At 35.1% G+C, this 27,884-nt stretch overlaps 1 long non-coding RNA gene across 1 annotated transcript; it reads left to right on the forward strand.

The window, feature by feature from the left end:
• Positions 1-1,571: 1,571 nt before the first annotated feature.
• Positions 1,572-27,884, forward strand: LOC120307466. Its single transcript, XR_005556554.1, has 4 exons — positions 1,572-2,385; positions 22,146-22,297; positions 26,524-26,631; positions 27,653-27,884. It is a non-coding gene; the product is annotated as an uncharacterized LOC120307466 (long non-coding RNA).

Genomic DNA, 27,884 nt, shown 5'->3' on the forward strand with positions numbered 1-27,884 from the left:
TCCAAGAGGCAGAAGTGACAAAAAACATTTCTAACATTTATATAGCATTTACAGACCTATCTGGAACTACTGAAATTGGATTTCAGTCCTGTTTGGATCTACTGATACTGAACTATTTGGAAACTTTTCTCTAAACTGAATTGCAATAATTTAATATGTTTAAAAATAGACTGTCTTAAAACCTAGCTTGAAAAACCTGGTAGAGCAAGCAGAGCTTCCAAATGGTATGTCCAAAAAAAATATAACCCTCTTTTGTATCAAATACACTGATTACCAGTTTGCTTCAGAGTTCTAGCTATACGCTTAAAACCTTAAGAGGTCACCTGTCCATTTATTGAAATTATTTCTAGGATTTGTGCTCATATGCCTACAGATTTATATCGCCAGATTCTCAGAGATATCTTTTCAGGAAGGTATATACTTCAATGGAAAGGACAGAATCACCACCTTCTTTTTGTTAACTTTACTATTCTCTTGGCAGTCTGGAGGAGAGAAGGTAGAAGAACTATAAGGTAAAGTAGGTAGTCCTGACCATACATGCAGGTACTGTAAACTAAAAAGATTGAAGGGCAGTATTTACAGAGAATCTGAAATCTTTTTTTTTAATAATTTGCCTGAAGGTAAAACCACCAACTGTTCCCCAAAACAAGGCCTAAAAGCTTTTGTAGCCAATAAAGAAAAAGGTAGCCAGGGCTTTTGCATAATTTATCTCACACCATAATACTGATTTTCCCAGAACTTCATATTTGCTTCTTCTTAGTTGCTGATTAAAATATTAAAGTCATTTCTATTTGGCAAGACACAAAGAGATGATTTCAGCAGCAAGTCAAGTTATATTTTGCCTGCCAATGGCTACATCTTGAGGCTCCAAAGGTAAACTCCAAAGCACATTTTTGCAAATTTAATTTGCTTCTAGGATTGTTGCGACAATATCAATCTTCTAGATAGGAGGTATGTTAGGCTTAAAAAGCACAGAGAGAGGCCTACTGAATTCTTCATGATTCTCTTTAGAATAACATTTCATTTAAATGAAAGCATTAAGAGCATGATAGCTATAACACACCAAAAAAAGTACAGGCTAACTACATATGTTTTGAGGCTCCATATTATTTATTCTAAATAGTTGACTGTTTTGTTTCCTACTTGTGCTACATTACTTATAATTGTAGGATATTTTAATCCAAATCCAAATTAAAATGGGAACATGATGGGTTTAAAACAACACTTTTTAAGTTTACTACTGATTGATTTCACTGTTTGATTGACTCATAAACCCTGCCTATGAACTAGCATTTTACCTCAATGCTCCCCTATCCCAGACTGAAGCAATATCTAGGTATCTCAAATCAAGATACACAACCAAACAGGTAGACAACTTTTGAATAGTATTTTTGGAATGATGAAGGCCACAGTACTACAGGTTTATTGGATGCCATCTTCCAATATAGGCTATACTTTTGTAGTATATTAAAATGTTAAAAATGATAATTGTATTGCTAAGATTATTCTGCCAGGATTAGAGTGTCTAATAAATGAAATACTGGAGTAAGACACTGAGTTTAAGCAAAAGAAAGACACAGCATTATAATGGCTAAATTGAAATAAATACATAAATCTATGCTCACATATACAGAAGTAGGGTATACGAGAAATTAATGGCAATTGGCCTTTACTTTTCTTAAATTAAAAACATGAAAAGGAGCTTGTTGCTTTGAATTCTCCACTCAAAGCATGCCTATTGAAAGAACTCAGGATGGATTAGAGTAATTATGCACAAATCAAACAGATTCAGGCCCTAAAGGTCCCCAAATCAATGGATAGGGTTTTTTTTATACTTGACAGTGAAAGCATCACTGAGCATTTGTCATGCAATTTAAATCCAACATAGGAAAACTCAAAAGTAGGTAAACTCCCTGTAGAGTTATTGTTAATGCTGGACAGAAAATAGGTAAATACCATTATGACCAAGATAGATGGTATATTAATAATAAAGTAGAGTGAAAATGCACTAAATTATGTTTGTGGAAACCAACATCACTAGACAAATCCAGATTTGGAGGGTAAAGGATAATTTGAAGTCTGTGTTGCCATGCATGTAGCAGTTGTTAGAAATGTCTTAGAGCAGCTATCCTTTTTCTGGATTTGTACGGTTGTTTTCCGGCATTTATTTCCAGGAAAGATACATGTTTAGTAGAAGGTGTTTCTGACAGTGCTATATGAACTAACATGCTCCAAGTCATATTTCATCATTCAAATCCAAATCCCTGCACAGTTTTAATGACTTGATTCATGCAGGAACAGAACAGAAGGCAGACCCAAAGAAGACAGATTCATCGCTAAGAGGAATTCTGTTAATATTTCTGACTTTTACAGATCCATTAAAAGGTTGGTACAAAAATATGTATACTGTAGATGCAATGCATTTACCATTGTAACCTGTATCTTCCTTAATAAACCTTATTTGTCTTTTCTGTCCTTACAAATTTGTGTTCAGACTTTTTTTAATGGAGCTCATTTTATTTAGATGTTGTTTCATTGTTTAGTTGCTTCTAACTCTTTGTAAACAAATGTACATTTTTTTTATCAAAACTAGAAGCATTTTTATGAGTTCTCATACATTTATACCTCTTCCACTACCAATGATAAAATCTATTAAGTGTTGGTCTCAACTGCCTTCAGTTTTTTCCAAACATTAGGGTCTTCTCCAATGATTCTAATTTTTGCACTATGCTTTCCAAAATATCTAAGCATTAGCTTCATTGTTATACACTTCTAGAGAGCAGTCTAGTTTTAAATCAGCTAGCACTGAATGATTTGTTCTTGTAGTCAAAGGAATTCTCAACAGTTTTCTTCCACAACAATTTCAAAGACATTGTTTTTATTTTCCAAGCCTTTCTGATGGCTTCAGTTTTCACAACATATGTTACAAGTGGAGAGGAAAAAAAACATGGTCATGACAATAAGTATTTGCCATCAGTGTGATATTCACATTTTTTTAAAAAAATCTAGATTTACTTAGTATTTATTAATCAATTTTACATCACCTCCCATCTTCCGGAAAGTGACTCTGGGAGGTATACAACAATCCCAATCCCTGTCTCTCAAAGATGCTTCTTCAAAAGGCAACTGGACAGTTTTGTTTTTGTTTTTTCCCTTGAGAAAGAAGAAGTCATTTTGCTTCTCACCCAAGAAGCAGTTCTGGCAGACAACTATGACCTTAATGTCCGAGAATCTCTACAGACATTTTTTTGTGTTTTCCTCTTTTTCTTGAATGAGGGCAAGTATGATTTATTAGTCACAAATTGCTTCCCTCATCTTCACCACAGCTTAACAGCAAAACTAGGCAGTGTTGCTGCTCTCATACAATTTAATATGGAGTAATTTCAATGGAATGGTAGATCACCTGCTATCCTATCCTATCTCTCAGTATTTCCCAGGAGGGAAGACAGCCACCAATTAACCTCTGAACATGTGTTACAACAAAATTGGGAGTTCATGATTTATATTTTGTTACTTATTTATTTAATCTTAGCTTGCATTAATTACTGTATGCATCTTCTGACAGGATGTAAAGAGGATGGCTTGGATGGAAATACGCAGGAACCATTACCTAAGCATAGGGGATTGAAGCATTCTTTAAACTATGGGGGAAAGATAATATTTAGAAGTGGCTCATACAGACATCTCTTTGATTCTCTGGATATAAGAAAGTGGTAAGATACATACAATCAGACTTGAAGACTCTATTATTGTAGCCATTCTCAATGAAGTATAATTCTAATTTCTTGAGGAACTGATTTCCTCGTCTCTGAGGTGGCTCAAAATGAACTGGAAATGGCGTAGAAAAAGGAATGTAAGAACCTGAAAGAAGAAGAAGAAGAAGAAGAAGAAGAAGAAGAAGAAGAAGAAGAAGAAGAAGAAGAAGAAGAAGAAGAAGAAGAAGAAGAAGAAGAAGAAGAAAGAAGAAGAAGAAGAAGAAGAAGAAGAAGAAGAAGAAGAAGAAGAAGAAGAAGAAGAAGAAGAAGAAGAAGAAGAAGAAGAAGAAGAAGAAGAAGAAGAAGAAGAAGAAGAAGAAGAAGAAGAAGAAGAAGAAGAAGAGGAGAATGCAGAATTGGAAAGCATTCTTTCTATTGGAAATAAGCCGAAGGGATAAAAAGATTTGAACTTTTTATTTTTATTATTATAGTAATACCATATATTATTATTAATCTTAAAGTAACAGGTTAATGTATTTCATATTTTATCTGCACAGAAGAAAGCTGGAAGTAATTCTTTTTCTATTCTTTTTTCATACATTGATTGATTGATTTAATTGGCTACCCACCTTACCGCAGAATTGAATTTGACTTTTATCTATCCTCTTTTCTCTTTTTTGGGGTGTGTGTGTTTCTTTATATTTTATTTATTGAAACCTAATAAAGTGTTTATTTATTTATTTATTTATTTATTAAAAAGGAAACAAGCTGAAAAGAACTGGACTAAGATTCTTCCAATCAAGGGAAAACAGAATAGAGCTTAAGAAAGGGGGGGGGGGGGAAATGAGATCCCTTATTTTTTTTTTTCTGCATCTCCAATGCCTATAGTGCTCTCTAAGAAAACAGGTACAAAGAATTCCAGAATATAAAAGTATATATTAAAGAATGCCTTTAATATAGACCTTTATATGGACTTGCCTACATGGATTATATTTATTAAGGTGTTTGTTACTATCTTCAACAAATCTTCAACAGATTTCAGTGGGCCATAAAGTATTTTCTCTTTCAAACTGGGCTCCATTAAGGCATGAAATTTTATTTTATTTATCATATTTATATGTTGTCCTTCTCATTGTTGGAGTGACTCCAGCAACATATAAATGAGGATTATCCACTAAAGTCTGTTATATTATGTTCAATAATTCAAAGGAAAAAATGTACATCTAGGGATTATGTGTTCCAAAAAGAAAGTGCATTTGGCAATTTATAGATATGAGGGGCTATTCTTAGTAATCAGACTATATATATATATAATCTTTTAAAAGGAAAATTACAAACAAAGCTCTGTGTACGAATGAAATAATAAGTATAGCTATAACAGACTTAATATAGACCAGATTTAGACAGCTTTCTACATTTCTGTTGCTATGAGTTGGTAATGAAAGCACTATGAGGATGCCTAATAGTAAAAGAAACTCTTACAAAGGCTAAAAAAATGGCAATAACACAGACCAAAAAACATAAGGTACATATGTTTGGAGAAATATTTAAAACATATTCATAAAAGCGAATTGAAGTACATTGATTAAAGTCATTTTTATATTAATAATTTCATTAGCACTATTGATGTGTATTTTAACAATAACATGTGGTATCTTTTCTTAGGCCAACTTTTCAAATAAATCAGGAACGTGATTACTGGTTATGTCTTTAAACAGGAAAATTTAATAATTAGCTAACAAAGTTTTTTTTAACTTTATGGCAATTTGTTTCTTATGGTAACAAGTATGAAAAGGAGATAAAAATGTTCCAAAGGAGTAGTATACAGAGGAAAGATAGGGTGACTTGGAGAACCTGAGCTGTCCATTATTTATTGATATTCACAACAAGAAATATTGTATAGCATTTTATTTATCTACATCATGAAATGTACTGCAGCCCACAAGTGATGTTACATGTGACTTAAGAAAGAGTTGATATCAATTATATAAAACAATGCTAAAAATGTCATTATTCAGAAGGTTTAGATCAGTGGTTCTCAACCTTTTTAATGCCGCGACCCTCAACCGGTCGTAAGTCGAGGACTAAACCGGTTGTAAGTCGAGGACTACTCAACCGGTTGTAAGTCGAGGACTTTCCCTGCCCGGAAGTGCCGCGCATGCGTGGTGCTGCCCCCTGCTCTGGCCGAGGCGTAGCTGCCAAGCGGCAGAGACCAAGCAGGCTGACCACCGGCTGGGCCACCAGCTGGCCTAGCCCAAGGGAGGTAAGGCACCTGCCGGAAAAGGGGGGGAAAATGGTGGACAGCCTTGCTTAGCAACCCCCATGAAATGGTCAATCGACCGCAAATGGGGTCGCGACCCATAGGTTGAGAACCGCTGGTTTAGATGAAGGCCATTGACCCATCTTTATTTTGTGTTCTTCAGATAATTCAACCATAATTTCTCTCTCTCTCTCTCTCTCTCTCTCTCTCTCTCTCTCTCTTTCTCTCTTTCTCTCTTTCTCTCTCTCCTATCTATCTATCTATCTATCTATCTATCTATCTATCTATCTATCTATCTTATTTAACAATTGCCCAACTCTCTCACGTACTCTTGGTAGGGTACAATAAAGTATATGGAACAGGGGCCTTCACAAATTGTTATTAATCTTAAGATACAATGTTAATAAATACTTATTTTCTACCATCTTACATGGACAATGTAACTACTGGTAGGTCATCTCCAAAAGAGTTTATCTAATATTTATTTAACATCATCTTGGTAGTCATTCTGGCAGCCAGCAACAATAAACTCTATAGGTTAATTAAGAATTATGAAACAGAATATCTTTTTCATTTATCTTTCATTCAGTGCATATAAATTTCCAGTTCATAGCTCTCAGGTTTTGTTCAAAGAGAAATGTCTATGAATAAATAACAATGACCAGGGGAAGAGTTGCAGATGCAGTCAAGTGATGATTAACAAGTAAGATTGGCTGGAAATTCTGGCTTTAAAGTCTCAACGCATCAGGAGGGTCTCTGAATGGGGAAAGATACAATGAAGAATTGGCTTAAGAAAAATAAATGTCTGTAATTATGAAAGAGACACCATTGACTGACTTAATTGTTTGATCCAAACTGAAAACACCAGATGGATGAAATTATTGTAATAGTCATGCAAATGATTCTCAGGAAAATTTTCACTTTCTTTCTGGGGTCTTTAAAGATTTATTTTGGAACAATACATAATAGAAGCCTAAAGATACTAATCTCACTAAAATTAAAGAGAGTTATTTCAGGCTATTTAAATATCTGAATATTCCCCGGGTCTTCTAGTGTGGGACTGTTTAGTTAGCATATCAGATAGCTCTTATATGGGAGATGATTGAGCATCTTACAATGAGCCACTGGCTTGTTTGGTTGGTTGGTTTTTGAAAAATGCATTTTTCTCTGTGCTTTCAGGAGTCTTTTCCTTCCTTCCTTCCTTCCTTCCTTCCTTCCTTCCTTCCTTCCTTCCTTCCTTCCTTCCTTCCTTCCTTCCTTCCTTCCTTCCTTCCTTCCTTCTTTCCAGCCATTCACCCCCACTTACTTAACTTGTGGAAAGCTAGCATTGAGAAAGTCACTGGGGAAACTTGCTGTCCAAGGCCAGCTGGCAGGTAAATGGTTGCTGTTGAATGGGGAAGGGAGTGAGGGATTGTGAGACTGACTGGGAAATTGTCATGGAACATTGAAAAGAAAGATCATGTGGCCATTGCAATAGCCTACCAGCCCAGCAGCAGCCAGTAGCACTGAAACAGCCACATCATTCCCAAGTTTTATTTTTTCAGGAGTCATGTGTCCTAGATTTGGACGCATTCTTAAGTCTGCCCATGTAAGGTACCTTCATTCAATATCTTTGTCCTATGATGCCCCATTTCACCCAATTAGAGGTCATGACAACAAGAGTATATATACACACATCTTATTTATGTCCAGAATCTATCAGATAAGAGAACATCTCAGGTGCCTTTGATGCAACCAACGGGTTTAGCCTGTACTGGTCATTCAGAATGTTTTAATTATAGATAATTTCACTGTTGCAAACTGAGAAAATCAAATTCAATCTTGAGTAAGGACAAACCCTTTAAAAATCATTATATAATATAACAAATAGTTTAAAGTCATAATATTGGATTCCATCCAATGTTGCAATCAAACATTTTATAATCTATTTTTAAAATAGAATATTCATGAGTATCATTATTAAAACCTAATCTATGGCCCAATACATTTCACAGATTTCTCACTGCATGCAATCCTAGAAATGAAACAGCATTTTTACTATATGTTGTTCCAAGAATTTCCCATGACTAAAAGAGAAATGAATAATAACTTTCCAATGTAGTCCAAATAAAGATAGTATTTCACTGCATTTTCATTCCGCAATCTGGTAGCTAATAAAATATTAGCTCAATGATATTTATGCAAATCAGATAAAGTTACCTCACTTGAATAATACTCTCAGTGTAACTAAAGAAAACCTTGGTGATGTACTATAAAAAGCAAAAACAAAGAAATTATAACCTTTGCTCCTCATACCTATGAACACACAAGTCCTGCACTCTAGTCCTTTTTTTTTAAAGTATTCTCTACTTTGGATTAACATTTGATTTTGCTAGTATCATTAAATAATTCTGCAACTATGCCAGATGCAATTTATAAATTTCTTACCTTTGTTAGGTTCTGGGAAGAGGTTTTGTGGTATCTGAAGCAGAACTACTAAATTCTGTAATAGCTTTATACCAGATAGTATCAACCTTGCTAACTTTCAAGTCCATATTTTTTTTATTGAAAATTTTTAAGTTTTACAAAACAATTCCCTTCCCCAAACCCTCCCAACCCTCCCGTACCCTCCCCTGACTTTCCCAGAGCTGAATACAGGCTTAATTAAAAAATTTTTTAAAAATCTTAAGACACATATAAACCATAAGCAAATCTAAATACATTAATTAAACAAATTATAAAATAGTTAACAACAATATATAAAAAAATACAAGAAGAAAGAAAAAAAGAAACAGAAAAAGAAAAAATCATATAAAACAAGAAAAATAAAAAAATGTCTATAAAATATCTTAAATTTTAAATATAAATTATTCAAAAACTAAATAATATTTTTTATATCCAACTTATATTGTATGAAATCTATCCATTTTTTCCATACCAGGAAGTACTTCTCTTGCGGTTGATCTTTCAAGAAAGCCGAAATCTTTGCCATTTCCGCCAAATAAGAAACTTTAAGAAACCACTCTTGCAGAGTAGGCAAAGATTCCTTATTCCAACATTGCCTTACTAACAACCTGGCCGCTGTGATTAAATTTAACATCAATATAATCTCTTTACTAACACAATCAGAAACAATACCTAACAAAAATAATTGTGGGGGTTTCCGGTACGGAGCGACAGCGATGGCAGCTATCCTCTAGCCGTCCAGCTGGGAAAGTGTCAGAGCCGCGGAGCGCAGCGCGCACCAGCTGACCCGCGGCTCGGAATTCCCTTCCCGGGCAAAGGGAAGGGACAGAGAGTGCAAGAGTAGAGGTAGAACCCCTGAACCCTCTCTGGATTTAATTCTAGAGGGGGTGAAAGGAGTGTTCCCTCGGAGCTCTTGCTGTCTCCGCCTCCCAGCTGTTTTTGCTTCCTAGGAAGCAAAAGAAACTGCCGCTTCTATCTCCGTGCTTATAGAGAGTTGGTGAGTAATTCTTAAAAAACGGACAGAGCAGTTTAAAGGATTTTTTCTTATATAATTTAGGTGTTTATTTTTTTTATTTAGTTCTGATTATTTCTCCTTTTTTTTTACTGTGGAGAAGGAATTAAGATGGCGTTTTGAAAGTGATGGAGTTTTTTTCCCCTTGTCTTTTGTTTCACTTTCTCCTTTTAAGGACTGGACTTTACTTTTGCTTTTAGTATTGAATCCTCTTTTTTGATTTTTTTTTCTTGGTCTTTTTTCTCTGGATTTTTAAGGATTATAGTGTTTCTGCTGCCTCTTTTAAAAGTAAAATTTTCTCTCTTTCCCCCTCATCTCCTTTTTTTTGGGGGGAAAGGGAAGTGAGAACTGTGTCATTTAAAATGGCTTCAAAGAGACAGCCGCCTTCTACAACATCCAAGGTGATTTCCTCCCCTATAACTTCTACTGCACAACCACAACAACAACTTAAACACGCACCACTGGCACAGCCACCACCCTCCCCTCCTTTGCCTGGACTTTCAGCACAAGAGGCTAGAGGTATAATGGGAGAGGCTGTAGCTCAAATGAGAGAGGAAATGAAGCAATTTACTACACAGCTTAAATCAGAAATTAAATCTGATTTCAAAGAAGAGATAAGTGGGATAAAGGATCAATTGGAAAATAACAATAATATTTTGCGACAAGATATACTTGCAGCAGTCTCAGGTTTGGCTACAGTGGTGGTTAAGCTGGATGCAAGACTCGAGGAAGTTGAAGATAAAGTTGACTCCTTTGATGATAAAATTCAAGATGTGGAAAGGAAGGTGGAGACTTCACAAGAAGATATTCTGATGTTTCAGTATAGGCAGATGGAATATGCCTTGAGGATTAGAGGCCTCAAGGAAGATATGAATCAAGATCTGATGGAGGTGGTCCTTACTGATTTGGCTGTGGTTTTGGATATGGACAAAGGGGAATTACGCAGAGAAGTTGAAAAAGTGTATAGGCTTAACTCTTGGATTGCTAAGCAGAAGAATTTGCCTAGAGATGTGGTGATTTATTTTACGAAGAAGTCTCTGCGTAATGAGATCATACAAGCCTTTTATAATAAAAGATTTCAGATAGCTGCCCAAGATGTCATCATACTAAAGGAAATCCCATCAAAAATTTTAAGAAGCAGGAAAGATTTTGCTTTCTTAGCTAATGAGCTTAAAGCTAGATCGATGCCATTTAGATGGGAAATCCCGATGGGTATTGTTTTGAGCCATGCGGGGACACGTTATAGATTGAATACGGTTGATAAAGCTAGAGAATTCTATACTTCAGTCCTAGGTGCAGGCTCAACTTTACCTGTTCAGAAATCCCTGAGTGGCAAAGAGGCGGAGCAGCAGTCTGAGGCATTAGGTTTGGTTTCTGCTGGGATGCTGCAAGCTGAATGGCAACGCCAGACGGAGGTTAAAGAGCAGAGAATGACTCGTGCAGCTTATAAACGTAAAGAGAAGGAGCAACGTAAGAAAGAGGCCAAAGAGATTTCTCCTGGAAATGTATCACCGCCGGTGGGAGGAGCAAGACCCAAGAGTCATGCAACACATGTTGCAATTTCAGATCTCCAAGGTGTCTTCTCCAGGCTGCGGGCCAAGGGAGATGGCAAAGTTTTTGACCTGGAATGTTAATGGATTGAATTCTCCTCAGAAAAGGAAAAAAATCTTTTATTATTTGAAGCAACGTAATAATGATGTTATTTGCTTACAGGAAACTCATATTTTACTTAAGGATCAGAAATATTTAGTTAATGCCCGTTTGGGATCTCACTTCGTATCTTCTGCTCCCGGGAAGAAGGGGGGAGTTGTTATCTATGTTAAGCAAAATCTACCAGTTTGTCTGGTGGAGTCTGACCCCCAAGGGAGATATGTGATGGTTGAATTGGGCTTATATGGTAAGAAAGTACTTATAGTGGGACTATATGCACCAAATCAGCAACAGGAACAATTTTATAGACTCTTACATGAAAAAATAAATCTGCTGGACTACAGATCCGTGGTACTAATGGGGGATTGGAATGGTGTCTTAGATGTACAAAGGGACAAAAAAGGTTCCTCTCCTCTTCTTAAGCAGGCAAAATTACCTAAAGCCTTTTTTGATATGAAAGAGGACTGGGAATTACGGGACTATTGGCGGGAATGTAATCAAGAGGAGAAAGACTTTACCTTCTTTTCAGATAGACACCAATCCTTCTCAAGAATTGACTTCTTCTTGATTACAACGGACTTATATAATAGAGTAAAGAATGTCAAGATTTTCCCTAGGTCTTTGACGGATCATAGTCCAGTCTGGATGGAGTTGACTCAAGAAAAAGAGGAGAGAAGATCCTGGAGGGTGAATGAGAATTTATTTAGACAAGAAAAAAATGTTCAGAAACTAAAGGAGTGTTTAAAGGATTATTTTGCTTTGAATATGTATAAGGGGACTTCAATGTCAATGGTATGGGATGCAGGGAAAGCATTTATGCGTGGGATTTTGATAAAAATGAATAACTGTCATAAGCAAAAACAGATTCAGAAACGTAAAGAATTGGAAGATGAAATTAAATTAAAAGAAAAGTCTTTGATTTTAAATCCTTCTGATGAAAGTATTAAAGAATCCTTAAAGTTGTTAAGAACACAATTTAATATGTTGTTAGCAGATCAAGCTGCAACTAATTTATTGTTTATGAAACAAAACACATTCTGTAATGCTAACAAGCCAGGGAGATGGTTGGCTTATCAATTGAGAAAGAAACAGAGACAGAGAACAATAGATAAAATAAATTACAAGGGTAAATTAGTTTATCAGAAGGAACTGATTAAGAAATCTTTTTTGGATTATTATCAAAAATTATATAAATCTACTAATGTGCAAATTTTAGAGATAAATAAATACCTAAGCAAGGTTAGTTTCCCTAAATTGACAGAGGATCAGAAACATGAAGTTAATGGTTTAATTACTAAGGAGGAAATTTCGCTAGCAATTCAACAATTGAAACCAGGGAAAGCACCGGGTACGGATGGGTTAACAGCTGTTTATTATAAAGCCTTATTGGAGGAGATGACTCAACCATTAGGTGATCTTTTTAATGGCATTTTACAGGGTCAAGAGATTCCTCCCTCATGGCGTACTGCTTTTATATCATTGATTCCAAAGGAAGATCAAGATCTTACTTTACCAAAGAATTATAGGCCTATATCTCTTTTAAATGTGGATTATAAGATATTTGTAAAAATCTTAGTAAATAGGCTTATGAGGGTTGTGCACCACCTTGTGCATAAAGATCAATCTGGGTTCATAACTGGAAGGTACATGAAAAATAATGTCAGACAAATTATTAATTTATTAGAATATTTAGATAAAAACAACCAAGTTCCTGCAGGGTTGATATTTTTAGATGCTGAAAAAGCCTTTGATCAATTGAATTGGCATTTTATGTTAAGAGTAATGGAAGAGATGAATTTTGGTGAAAAGATATTGCAAGCTCTTATGGTAATATATCAAAAACAAACGGTACAACTTATCGTTAATGGTGGCTTGTCAGAGGTTTTTACAATAGAGAAAGGTACTAGACAGGGTTGCCCACTATCACCGTTGCTGTTTGTCTTAACACTGGAAATACTGTTGATCAAAATTCGAGAGTCGCAGGAAATTAAAGGAATAGAAGTTAATAAAAAAGAGTATAAGTTAAGAGCTTTTGCGGATGACTTGGTCATCACTTTGTCGCAACCTACTTATTCTGTAGTAAAATTATTACAGTTGATTCATAATTATGGTTTGGTTTCGGGTTTTAAGATTAATGTTAATAAGACTAAAATTCTACCTAAAAATATGACTAGTCGGGAGAAGCAGACTTTGGTTAATTTGACGGGCTTTGAAATTGTTAATAAGGTAAAATATTTGGGGGTGATGTTATCTGTTTCTAATGCAAAATTATTTAAAAATAATTATGAAAGGTTGTGGGTTAGGGTACAGAGAGACTTGAAGAATTGGGAAAAGTTGCAATTATCCCTCATGGGAAGAATTGCAGTGATAAAAATGAATATTCTACCCAAGTTTCTCTTTTTGTTCCAAATGATACCGATTTTGAAGAATGAGATCAATTTAACTGAGTGGCAGAAAGGCCTTAATAAATTTATTTGGGCAGGGAAAAAGCCAAGGGTTAAATTTAAAATTATGCAAGATTTCCGTGAGAGGGGAGGACTCAAGGTGCCGAATTTGAAATTATATTATGATGCGGTGGTTTTAACATTAGTTAGTGACTGGGTAAATTTGACAAATTCTGATATACTCCACTTAGAGGGATGGAATCTACTTTTTGGGTGGCATGCCTATTTAATATTTAATAAAAAAATGGATTGGGCTTTTAAATCTCATATCTTAAGAACTTCTTTACTTAGGATTTGGAGAAAATATTATAAAAGTGATTTCAAAGTACCATTATGGGCTATACCTTGGCATGCAATAGAAGGAATAAAAAGAGGGGTTAAAATGGATATGGTGTCTTATAGACAGTTACTTAAATGGGATGGACAAAACTGGCAGTTAAAATCATGGGAAGAGTTAGCACAAGAAAATATTATTTATTCTTGGTTCCAATATAGGCAATTATCAGATAGATGGAAGATGGACTGTAAGGTGGGTTTTCTCAGAGAAGAAGCAAGTGAAGGATCAAAGACAAACCCACATTAAGAGAATTTATGGAGTTTTAGTTGAATTGGATTCAGAAACGGAACTAATTAAAGATTGTATGATTAGATGGGCGCAGAATTTTGGCGAGCCAGTTCCATTGGACACCTGGGAAACTATTTGGGTGAGAAATGTCAAATTTACACAAGCACAGAACTTAAGGGAGAATTTTTATAAAATGTTTTATAGATGGCACCTTGATCCACAAAAAATGTCTTTTATGTACCCTGACTTACAACCTAAATGTTGGAGATGTGGTTGTATGGACGCTACTTATTATCATATTTGGTGGTCGTGTAGAGAGATAAAAGCATTCTGGATTAAGATATGGTGGAATATCCAGAGAATTTTTAAAAGGAGGGTAAAATTTACTCCACAATTATTTTTGTTAGGTATAGTTATTGATTGTGATACAAAGGAGGTTATATTGATGTTAAATTTGATTACAGCTGCGAGGCTGTTAGTAGGACAATATTGGAAGAAGGAATCTTTGCCTACATTGCAGGAATGGTTTCTTAAAGTGTCTCATTTGGCGGAAATGGCAAAGATTTCGGCTTTCTTAAAGGGACAAACGCAAGAGAAATTTCTTGCTGTTTGGGATAAATGGATAAAATTCATACAATTTAAATTTGATATAAAAAATACTATATAGTTTTTTCATAATTTTTAACTCTATATATGTATATATTTTCTATTTTATATTCTCTTTTTTTATAAATATAAATGTTTTTAACTTTTTTTTAATTAAGCCTATATTCTGCTCTGGGAGGCCCTGGGGGGGGGAAGGGGGGGTTTGGGTAGGGGTGGGGGAAGGGGGGTTTTGTTGGGTAATGTTTGTTTTTTATTTGTATATGTTGTTTTTTGTTTTTGTATTGTCTTTTATTTTCTGTAAAATTTATAAAACTTTTTAATAATAAAAAAAAAACCACAATTGTGGGGTAAATTTTATCCTTCTTCTAAAAATTCTTTGAATATTCCACCATATCTTAATCCAAAAAGCTTTTATATTTTTACATGACCACCAGATATGATAATAAGTAGCATCCAAACATCCACATCTCCAACATTTAGGCTGCAAGTCAGGATACATACGAGACATTTTTTGTGGATCAAGGTGCCATCTATAAAACATTTTATAAAAATTTTCCCTTAAATTTTGGGCTTGTGTAAATTTAACCTCACCCAAATAATTTCCCAGGTATCTAATGGAACCGGTTCATCAAAATTTTGTGCCCATTTAACCATACATTCTTTAACTAATTATACTTCTGAATCCAATTCTACTAACACCCCATAAGTTCTCTTAATATGAGTTCGTCTTTGATCTTTTATTTGTTTTAATAAATTCTCATCTTCTCTAAGGAAACCCACATTATGATCTATCTTCCACCTCTCCACTATTTGTCTATACTGAAACCATGAATAAATAATATTTTCTTGTGTTAAATCTTCCAAAGATTTTAATTGCCAGTTTTTACCATCCCATCTAAGTAATTGTGCATAAAAAACACTATCCATCTTGACTCCTCTCCTTATCCCTTCTATCGCATGCCATGGTATAGCCCATAGTGGGATTTTAAAATCACTTCTATAATATTTCTTCCAAACCCAAAGTAAAGAAATCCTTATAATATGAGATTTAAAAACCCTATCAACCTTTTTATTAAAAATTAAATAGGCATGCCATCCAAAAAGTAAATCCCAGCCCTCCAAGAGGAGTATTTCTACATTTGTTAAATTAACCCAATCACTAATTAATGTTAAAACTGCAGCATCATAATACAATTTCAAATTTGGTACCTTGAGTCCACCTCTCTCCCGAATATCTTGTATAATTTTAATTTTTACTCTTGGTTTTTTCCCTGCCCAGATAAATTTATTGATACCTTTCTGCCATTCATTTAAATTAACCTCATTCTTTAAAATGGGTACCATTTGAAATAAAAAAAGAAACTTTGGCAGAACATTCATCTTAATCGCTGCAATCCTCCCCAAGAGAGATAATTGCAGCTTCTCCCAATTTTCCAAATCTCTTTGTATTTTGACCGACAGCCTTTCATAATTATTTTTATACAATTTTGCATTGGAAACGGATAAAATAACCCCCAGATATTTTACCTTATTAACAACCTCGAAGTCTGTCAATCTAACCAGGGTCTCCTTGTCCTGATTGGTCATGTTTTTAGGCAATATTTTGGTCTTATTATTATTAATTTTGAAACCCGAAACCTGTCCATACCGATATATCAATTGTAATAGCTCTATTACAGAATCAATTGGTTGCAATAAAGTAACAACCAGGTCATCTGCAAAAGCCCTTAATTTATATTCTTTTTTATTAACTTCTATTCCTTTTATTTGCTGTGATTCTCGAATTTTAATCAACAAAATTTCCAAAGTTAAAACAAACAGCAATGGTGACAATGGACAGCCCTGTCTAGTCCCCTTCTCAATTGAAAACACCTCTGACAAATCCCCATTAACTATAAGTTGTGCAGTTTGCTTTTGATAAATAACACGAAGAGCTTGTAAAACTTTTTCTCCAAAATTCATTTTCTCAATTAATCTTAACATAAATTGCCAATTCAGTTGATCAAAAGCTTTTTCAGCATCTAAAAATATCAATCCTGCAGAAACTTGATTGTTTTTATCTAAATATTCTAATAGGTTAATAATTTGTCTAACATTATTCTTCATATACCTTCCAGTTATAAAACCTGTTTGATCCATATGTATTACGTGATGCAAAACCCTCATAAGTCTATTAGCTAAAATTTTCGAAAAAATCTTATAGTCTACATTTAAAAGAGATATAGGTCTATAATTCTTTGGTAAAGTGAGATCTTGGTCTTCTTTTGGAATCAAAGATATAAAAGCTCTGCCCCATGACAAGGGGGTCTCTAACCCCTGTAATATATTATTAAAAAGTTCCCTTAAAGGTTGAATCAACTCTTGAACCAAAGTTTTATAATAAATAGATGTCAATCCATCACTACCCGGTGCTTTACCTAATTTTAATTCTTTAATTACTATCTCAATTTCTTCACTAGTAATCAGGCCATTAATTTCTTGTTTCTGATCTTCTGTTAGTTTAGGAAAGTTAGCATCTTTTAAATAATTATCTATATCTGAAGCCTGTACTTTAGTACTCATATATAATTTTTGATAATAATCTAAAAAAGATTTCTTAATCAACTCTTTCTGATATACCAATTTACCGTTATAATTTATTTTATCTATAGTTCTCTGTTTCTGCTTCTTTCTCAATTGATAGGCCAACCATCTCCCTGGTTTATTGGCATTACAAAATGTATTTTGTTTCATATACAATAAATTAGTTGCAGTTTGATCAGCCATCAACATATTAAATTGTGATTTAAGCAATTTTATAGATTCCTTAATCTTCTCATCTGTAGAGTTTAAAATCAGAGCTTTTTCTTTTAATTTAATCTCATCTTCCAACTCCTTACATCTTCCAACTCCTGCTTCTGTCTATGAACCTTATTCATTTGTATCAAAATCCCCTGCATGTAAGCTTTACCTTCATCCCAGACCATTGACATTGAAGTTCCCGTATACATATTTAAAGCAAAATAATCCTTTAATTGCTCCTTTAATTTTTGAACATTCTTTTCTTGTCTAAATAAATTTTCATTCATCCTCCAAGATCTCCTCTCCTCTTTTTCATTAACCAATTCCATCCAAACTGGACTATGATCCGTCAATGTCCTAGGAAAGATCTTAACATTCTTTACCCTAAAATATAAATCCATTGTAATCAAGAAAAAGTCAATTCTTGAGAAAAATTGATGTCTGTCCGAAAAGAAGGTAAAGTCTCTCTCCTCCAAGTTATGTTCATGCCAATAATCTCTCAGCTCCCAGTCCTCTTTCAAGTCAAAAAAAGCTTTAGGTAATTTAGCCTGTTTAAAAGAAATAGAGGGTCCTTTTTTGTCTCTTTGTGTATCTAAAACATCATTCCAGTCTCCCATTAATATAACAGATCTATAATCCAACAAAATTAGTTTTTGATGTAACAATCTATAAAATTGTTCCTGTTGTTGATTTGGTGCATACAACCCCACTATGAGTACTTTCTTACCATACAGACCCACTTCAATCATAACATATCTCCCTTGGGGATCGGATTCTACTAAACAGGCTGATAAATTTTGCTTGACATAAATAACTACTCCCCCTTTTTTCCCGGGAGCAGAAGATACAAAATGAGATCCCAAACGAGCATTAACTAAATATTTTTGATCTTTAGATATAATGTGTGTTTCCTGCAGGCAAATAATATCATTGTTATGTTGCTTTAAATAATGAAAAATTTTCTTTCTCTTTTGGGGGGAATTAAGACCATTAGCATTCCATGTCAGGAGCTTTACCATCTCCCTTGACCAAAAGCCTGGAGAAGACTGCTTGAAGATCTGCCATTGAAGAATGTACTGCAGAGCTCTTGGGTCTTGCTCCTCCCACAGGCACCGAAGCAAATTCTTGTAGAACTTCTTTAACTTCTTTCTTCTGTTGTTCCTTTTCCTTACGTCTATGGGCTGCCCGAGTCATTCTTTGCTCTTTGATCTCTGCTTGTTGCGACCACTCAGCCTGTGATTTTCCAACATCCATCAATACTACTTCTTCAGACTGCTGTTCCACCTCCTTGCCATCCAAGACTTTCTGCATCATAGGTGGTGATGAGCCTGCTCCCAGGACTGACTTATAAAACTCTTTTGCTTTAGAAACAGTGTTAAGTCTATAACGCGTCCCCGCATGACTCACCATGATACCCATCGGAATCTCCCATCTGAATGGCATCAATCTTTTTTTAAGTTCATTGGCTAAGAAAGCAAACTCTTTTCTCCTTCTTAAAATTTTAGATGGAATCTCCTTTAAAATAATGACATCTTGAGCAGCAATCTGAAACCTCTTATTATAAAAAGCTTGTATAATTTCATTACGCAGAGATCTCTTCCCAAAATAGATTACCACATCTCTTGGCAGGTTTCTTTGCTTTGCAATCCAAGAGTTAACTCTAAATATTTTTTTCAATTTCTCTAGGTATTTCCTCCTTCTCTCTATCCAGAATAGCAGCAAAGTCATTTACTACAATCTCTCTCAAGTCTTATTGCATGTCTTCTCTCAGCCCTCTGATTCTTAAAGCATACTCCATTTCTCTATATTGAGACATAACAATATCATCTTGTGAAATTTCCATCTTTTTTTCCATGCCTTCAAATTTATCTTCCAGAATCTCCACCTTGTCTGCAACTTCTTCCACCCTAGAATCCAACTTCTCAACCACAGAAGCAAGTCCTGTTAAAGCCATAACTATATCTTGCCTCAAAATAATATTATTCTCCACTAAAAGCTCTTTCACTTCCCCTCTGATTTGAGATACCGCATTTCCCATTATGTCTTGCATATCTTTTACCGTTACTGCTGGCAAAGGGGGAGAGGGTGGCGGTGTAGCTTTAGGTTGTTGTACTGGTAAAATCGCAGGAGAAGAAGCCACCTTAGGTACTGTAGACGTTGCTTGTTGCTTTGAAACCATTTTCAAAAAAGAAAAAGTTTTGTTTCTTCTTTCCTCCTTCTTTGAAAAAAGAAATAAAAAATACAAAAAAAGAATCCCTTAAAAGAAAAAAAAGATAGCAAAAGAGAGTTTAACAAAAAAAGAATCTTCCCAAAACACAAATCCACCTTAAGAAAAAAAATTAAAAAAGAACAATCTAGTCCATTACATTCCGTTTCACTCACTTTTTTAAAAAAAAAAAAAAAAAAAACTTTCCGTTCGCCATTTTACTTTCACTCTCACAAAAGGAAAAAAAAAAAGAGAAAAAAGAAGGGAAATAAAAATCCACCTTTCAAACTAAAGTCCAAATAAAAGCCAATAAAAAAATCCTTTATCCAACTCTGTCCGCTTTTAAAAGTAACTCACCCGGTCTCTTTAAGCGCGGAGGTGGGAGCGGCGTCTTGCTTTGTCCCTGAGGGACAAAGACAGCTGGGAGGCAGAGGCAACCCGAACTCTGAGGGAGCACTCTTTTCACCCCCCAAAGAAAACTTCCTGGGGGGTCCAAGAGGCTCTACCTCTATTCGGGTGATACTCCCCTCCCCCCTTTTCCCGGGAGGGAGGTTTTGAGCTGCGGAACAGCTGGTGCCTGCTGTTCTCTGCGGTTCTAACGCTTTCCCAGGAGGACGGCTACAAAGTAGCCGCCATCACCGACGCTAATCCACCGGAAGTAAAAGAGAAATGAATAATAACTTTCCAATGTAGTCCAAAAAAAGATAGTATTTCACTGCATTTTCATTCCACATTCTGGTAGCTAATAAAATATTAGCTCAATGATATTTATGCAAATCAGATAAAGTTACCTCACTTGAATAATACTCTCTGTGTAACTAAAGAAAACCTTGGTGATGTACTATAAAAAACAAAAACAAAGAAATTATAACCCTTGCTCCTCATACCTATGAGCACACAAGTCCTGCACACTAGTCCTTTTTTTTTAAAGTATTCTCTACTTTGGATTAACATTTGATTTTGCTAGTATCATTAAATAATTCTGCAACTATGCCAGATGCAATTTATAAATTTCTTACCTTTGTTAGGTTCTGGGAAGAGGTTTTGTGGTATCTGAAGCAGAACTACTAAATTCTGTAATAGCTTTATACCAGATAGTATCAACCTTGCTAACTTTCAAGTCCATATTTTGTCACCATATTATAAAATTTGGTCACCATATTATAAAAAAGATGTAGAGACTCTGGAAAGAGTGCAGAAAAGAACAACAAAGATGATTAGAGGGTTGGAGGCTAAACTATGAAGAACGGTTGCTGGAATTGGGTTTGTCTAGTCTAGTGAAATGAAGGACATGATAGCAATGTTCCAATATTTGAGGTGCTGCCACAAATAGGGGCTCAACCAATTTTCCAAAGCATCAGAAGCTAGGACAAGAAACAATGTATGAAAACTAATCAAGGAGAGAAGCAAACTAGAACTAAGGAGAAATTTCCTAATAGTGAGAACAATTAACCAGTGGAAAGGTTTGCATTCAGAAGTTGTGAGCACTGGATGGCTAAAAGCTTTTAAGAAGAGATTGGACAGCCACTTGTCTGGAATGGTATAAGGTCTCCTGTTTGAACAGAAGATTGGACTAGAAGACCTCCAAGTTCCCTTCCAACTGTGTTATTCTGTTAAGGCTATTTTTTTCTGCTATGTTCAAAATGGACTATGATATATATATATATATATTGTACAGTATATGTATATGTATGTATGTAAGTTTATTCTTTTAAGAATGGGCATCAGAATCTCATTTTAATATGTACCATTGTAAACACAGAAAAGTGAAAATAAAAGTTATCTTAAATAACATGCATTTCAAATCTTCCATATTGTTTATTTGAATTTGATATAGTAATTCATAAAAAATTGGTTCCCAAGTATCTCAGCAAATTCTGAACATCCAAATATTTATAATTTGCTCCTTTCAGTAAGAATGTGGAGTTTTATTATTTTCACAAGCACATGGCTTTTACTGAATGTTTTACATTTCTCTTTCATTTTTGTAACTTCTAGTTATAAATATTTACTTAATTTTTGCTTAATGTTACAGTAGAGTTTTAAAAATGGATCCCTGCTGGGCTGTCTGTATACTAAATGTCATTACCTCTTCCTCCAGGTTTATGTCAAAATATAATAGTTTTATTAAAAAATAATTTATCTGGTACCAGTACAATATGACTATTAACAAATAAAAACTTTCTCAAGGTTTAATATATCTTGATGTTCACAGAAGTATTGAATTAGACATTCAAATTTTTTTCTTTAACTTTGGAATATTTGCCTAGATGATAAAAAATGTGGAAACCACAAAGGTAAAGGTAGAGTCCCTGCAGATTTTACTCAGCTAGCCACAGCTGACTTTACGAGGTGGTGTTCTTCTCCGTTTCAAAGTCATTGAGCCAGTGCTGTCCAGTGCTGTCATGTGGAGTGCTGCTACCTTCGCACTGAAGTGATACCTATTTATCTATTTGTTTTTGCATGCTTTTGAACTGCTAGGTGGGCAGGAGCTGGGGCAAGGATGGGAGCTCACCCCATTATGTGGCGCTCAGGTCTTGAACTTTGGCTGATGTCTTTCAACCGACAAGCCCAGCATCTTAATTGCTGAGCCACCACCCCACCCCTTTGGAAACCATAGATGATCTAAACAAGTAAGAAAACTATTTTCTGAAGATGTTATGTAGGTGATATGGCTTTGGAGCAAAGTGTATTTACACTTTTTTTTCAAATATTGGGCTCAAAATAATTTCCTTTTGGACATTTATTTCAGAAACTTACTCTAATGATGAGGCTGGGAATTTCCCATAATATCTCATTAAGTTTGTCAAAGGACTTATTCACAAATGAGAACAAATTGGTATGTCACCATAAGTTATTATGATAATTTGCAACACTGTTAATGAGATATTTTCAGAGCTCATAAAAAAGAAGAGCTATTTCATTAAAGTACTGTAAAATCATTTTATCTTGAAATGGGTGGAGTGCTGGTATTCTATCAAATATGACATCGCTTCACAAAACTTCTGATGTGAGGAATTAAAATTTTGCTCTCAGTGAGTTATCTAGGATTCAAGAGAAGAGCCTGGAGTTTTGGGAGATTTTGATCCATTTTACTGTACATTTGACTAGAAAGCTATACCTCTCATATGAAGTAATCACAGCCACATACAATAATTCCAGATTTAGACAGTTTGGTAGTTCTTATGGGTTTCATGAACAACTATTGTCCTAAGGTCTTATTTCCAGCAGAGGAAATAAGTAGTTGTTTTTTAAATCAATATTCTTCTACCATTTTATCATATCTTGACACGGCTAAAGAACTGTAGTTCTCAAAGTGGCATATTATTAATTGAAACATATAAAAGTAGCATAAAAATTAGCTATCTTAATAGAACTCCCAAACAATATCAAACAAAATAAAAGACATATAAAAGGAACGTATAAAAAACAAGAGACAAAATAAAATAAAATAAAAAACTTCAGAGCCCTGGAAGCAACAACAATAAGTAGAATATAATGCTAGAATAATATAGCATTTTTTCTCTGTAGGTACTCCCTACCTCCACAGTCTTATTACTGGATAGAGGTACCTGAAACAGGGTGAAGCTTCAAATAAAAATGTTAGAAGCCTATGTATGTGGCAGGGTGCTCTTTCAATAACCTGGCCTCAAGCTGTTTAGGTTAAATTGAGTCTGGAGATAATTTGGCAGGGAGCGCAGATGGCAAAACAGTATCACAATGAGACTACCAATCCTGGTAGCATCTCAGTAGTATGGCTTTGAATTAATTGAAGTTTCCGGACCATTTCAATAGCAGCCCATTTCAACCATTTAAATGGAAGATCTCAATTTAGCAGCTAATCTAAACAGAAGTTTACCTGAACGCAAATAAATGTTGGAAATATACTTTTCATAAAGCAAGATGTATAGCTGTCATATTCTCAAAAGGCTAGTCTGGAAAGAATCAGTTTGGTCTTGTGGTCCAGATATCAGGCTAGAAATCAGGAGGCTGTGAGTTCCAATCCTGCGTTAGGCATGAAAACTGGCTGGGTGACTTTGGGCCAGTTTCTGGGTTTCTTCCATACTAGGTTTTTTTTTTTGTTTTGTTTTTTGTTTTCAGATTTGCTTACTTTTTTCCAGATTTGCTTGTTTTCATTACCTTCATTCATAACCATCATTTAAAAGAATGTGGATTGGGTCATTGAAAAGCATTCTGTTCTAAAGATTTTGCTATTGTGCTGCCGTTTGAGTCTCTGCATTTTTGTATGTTACAATAAAATTGCTGCTCACTCATGGTAGGTAAAATGCTATTGAAGCTTTTTAAAAGTAGGATATCATTAATTGAAAAAGCATCTTCCTTAAAGTTTCTTCTCTTTTATTACTTCCTGTTCGGCATAGCTGGGCAATATTTGATGAATTGCCACTTATTTGTCTCTTAATTAGTTATGGTTTCTGACCAGTTTCTTGTTTCTTTTATAATGAAATGATGGTAATTCTATGTCCATGTTATCAAGAGCCATATGGAACTTCTGCTGTAAATCTGTTTCCAGCTGATTGGAAAAAAGCAATCTCAGCAGTGTCAAAGGGTCCCAGCATAGAAGACGGACTTGTCTACTCCCAAATTACTTGCTATAATTAAATAACTTTTTAACTGAATGGGGTTGGCAATGGGAATTAGCATCATGGGGCATTTATGAAGGCCCTACCTAAAAGCAATGTTGGTGGTGTACTATTACTTAATAAGCAAGGTGACCTGCCTGGTTGAGACTCCTTCAACATTTTTCTCTAGTAAAGAGCATCACTAACAACATGAAGAGGGGACACTAGATTCACTTTATGTAGGCATAAGAGAAAATGGCTTTGGTGGAGCTTTGTTTAGTACCATATATATCTTCTTTTTTCTTTGTATGAATGGGATAGAAATAAGGTTGATTAGCAAGAATTGAAGCATATGAGAAGGCATAGTGAATTATTTTAGTATAAACATTTGATTAGGTTTCTTTTATTTCGTTTCTTTTCTTTAATTTATTTTATTATTTCTTACTCATTTTTCTGTACTTTGCATGGTATTATCTATAGTGAATATAATAGATAAGAATAAATTGGAAGAAGGGGCCGGGAATGAATATATGCTGTTCCCAGTGAAGGCCTTGCCACTCATTAATCATTACATGGTAAAATTTGGGCCCTAACAGTAAATTATGTAAAGAAGCAACTTAAATTATTGTGGTCTAGCCTTGAGGTCTATGGAGATTCTCAATCATCCAGGTCATAGTTATCCCAAAGATGCTTTTTCACAATGCAACTGGACTTCCTTGTTTTTCTTTGAAGATGTCTCACTTCTCATCCAAGAAGCTTCTTCAGCTCTGACTGGATGGTGGGGAATGGAAGGATTTATACTCCTTGCAGACAGCTGGTCATTTGCATTCTTTTAGATAGTTGTTGGAGCCATTTGGAGGTTCATCTGAGTCATCGAGGTCACCTGAGAAGTGCATATGGGTGTGGAGCCTTCTTGGAACTGCTGAAAGATGGTTTTGTAGACTGGACATAGATGATTTCATACCTGTCCCTCTCTGCTGAGAGAGAGTGTTCAGTTTTGATATAGATGGCCTCTTTGACCCCTCTTTCAAACCAGTCCCCTCTATCCAAAATGTGGACTTTACTGTCTTCAAAAGTGTGGCCTTTGTCTTTTAAATACAGATGGACTGCTGAATCTTGTCCTGATTGATTTGTTCTCCTATGTTGTGCTATGCATTTATGAAGTGGTTGTTTTGTTTCTGCAGATAGTTCACTGCATTGTACTGCATATACCACCTGGGTCAGTTTGTGTCTGGGTATTTTATCCTTGGGATGGACAAGCTTCTGTCTTAGCGTATTTATGGGTTTGAAGTGTGCAAATATGTTGTGTTGGTTGAAAATCCTCCTGAGTTTTTGTGATATTCCTGCAATGTATGGAATGACAACGTTGCTTTGTTTATTGTTTTTTCTTTGTCTGTTATAGAGGAGCTCCTGCTGGGGATTTGATGAAGCCCCACTTGGGATAGCCACATGTTCTGAGAGCTTCCTTGATATGTTTGATGTTAAACACATCAAAGAAGCACTCAGAATATGTGGCTATCCCAAAGATAAAACATCCAGACACAAACTGAGCAATGTGGTATAACACTACAATGCATAGGAGAAGAAGCCAATCAGGACACGATTCAGCAGTCCATCAGTCTTCTGGACATTTCATAAATGAAATGATGCCACATGTCACAGTGTCCAACACATAATCTGGCAACATCTATCTGAGTGAGTTTTGGTTGCATCATTCTCTCTCTCTCTCCCTTTCTCTCTCTATCTCTCTCTCTCTTTGCGCCACTTTCAAGACTTTGGTTTGCCACTGGTTTAAGAAGCTATCTTTGGATACATCATGATGCGCAAAGCCATACATGGTTTGATCAAATTATCTACAAGATTATATACTCCTATGCACTTAAAATTTTCAGTGGGGGCATTATTTTTATTCAACCTGGCAGCAATGTGTGCTTTTTCCATAATCTGCTTATAGTGAAGTAAACTTCTGTTGGGTTTTTGAGGGATTTAAAAATCATGATATTGTTATATATATGGGTTTAATGTCTATATTTGTACAGTAATCTTCCAAGAACCATTTCCAAATAGGCATTAAATACACTTAGAAAAAAACAAACCAATATAAACAAAATTAAAATATAAAAGTTGTGGGGGAAAATTATTTGCACATTTTCTTTCCAAGAAACAAAATGATGCCCCCTCCCTGTTTAAGGGGGGGGGGAGGAGGAGGAGATGATGATGATGATGATATTATAGTTTAAATATCAGTCCTAGGAGGCTAAGCCTGTTTTATTTTTCAGGAAATCCTGAGCACTTACCAGTGGATCTCAAGTTTTTGCATGAACTTCAGAGTGGTTTGCAATCAGTAAAGTTTTCTCAACCTTAGATCACACAGGAAAAATGACCAGGTGAGCTACATAAACAGAATCTTGAATGTCTGAAAGTACAAATCTCCTGCCATCATTTTAATCAACTGAAAAGTTAGGGAGATTCCTTTCTGAGTTCCTTTCTCTGTCTGTTGAGCTATCAGCCTCTCTTTATTTAATCTATTCTAGGTAGCATCTCTTCCCCCTATCTTTCAAGATCATACCCAATATTATATCTTATTGGTAAAACTCTTGAAATTAAACTAGTTTTTGTTTTTGTTTTTTTTTCATTTTATTCTAGTCATCTGGCCAATTTAAAAAAGACTGGATTTATTTTTGGCATTAGTAAACTGTAACAATATAACTTAGTTACTTTTTCATTTTTCCATTTCCTGCTAATTTCCATTTTGGGTTTGAAAGACGTAAATAGATCTTGCTTGAAGTCCTGGAGGAGCAAAACCACTTACTTTTTCCTTTGTTTCTCCCTCCACACGTTTGGATAATTGATTGCAATTCTAACTTAAAAGAGCAGATCTCCAAAGTCATTATTTGAAATGAATAGATAATTGTTATAAAATAGTCCTTTCTCAGTATATTTCAAATTATGCTTCCTTGCAGGCTATCTTTAAATGTGTATTCATCATAAACTCTCTGAATGACACTGATCAATTTTTAGCTGTTTCACATTGAATTACCAGGAGGAGAAGGAAGTGTGGAATGGGAGGAACAGGAGGCTGGGGTGGAGGAGAGTAGGGTAGCTCACATTTCAGCTTTCCTACCAATCAACTATATAGTAATTACATTTTCCCTCAGAAATGTTCTTTTGTTCTATAATCTTGTCAAAATAAGTTTCCCCCTTAGTTTCTGGTTGTTGTTGTTGTTTTTGGTGTCATAGAGTAAAACAAAGTGCATTTGTGCTCCAATGATTATATGAGAAAGCATATGCCTCTGATAATAAAAACAAATTTATTTGCAACCGTTGAAAAATATTGTATCCAGGATCTTAGATAAGAACACTTACCCCAAAATGCATAATACCTGTTTCTTCTGATTTGTTATTCAGAAATAACAGCCAGCAGATGGCAGCACCGAGCTGACTAACCTCAAACAGCTAAGGGGAGTCAGACCTGGTTAGTACTAGTCCTGACCTGGTTGGACTAGTAGACATCTGAGATCCTTTCTAACTCTATGACTCTATGTCCTATGTGCCGGAAAAACCATCAATAAACCCTCAGATGGTAGCCTGATGTTATTACATGCCTCTGTCTGCTGCTTCTTGGAATTTGAGATAGAGA

This window comes from Crotalus tigris, unplaced genomic scaffold (assembly GCF_016545835.1).
Source record: "Crotalus tigris isolate CLP2741 ecotype Arizona unplaced genomic scaffold, ASM1654583v1 scf7180000017783.2778290, whole genome shotgun sequence".
Taxonomy (NCBI): domain Eukaryota; kingdom Metazoa; phylum Chordata; class Lepidosauria; order Squamata; family Viperidae; genus Crotalus; species Crotalus tigris.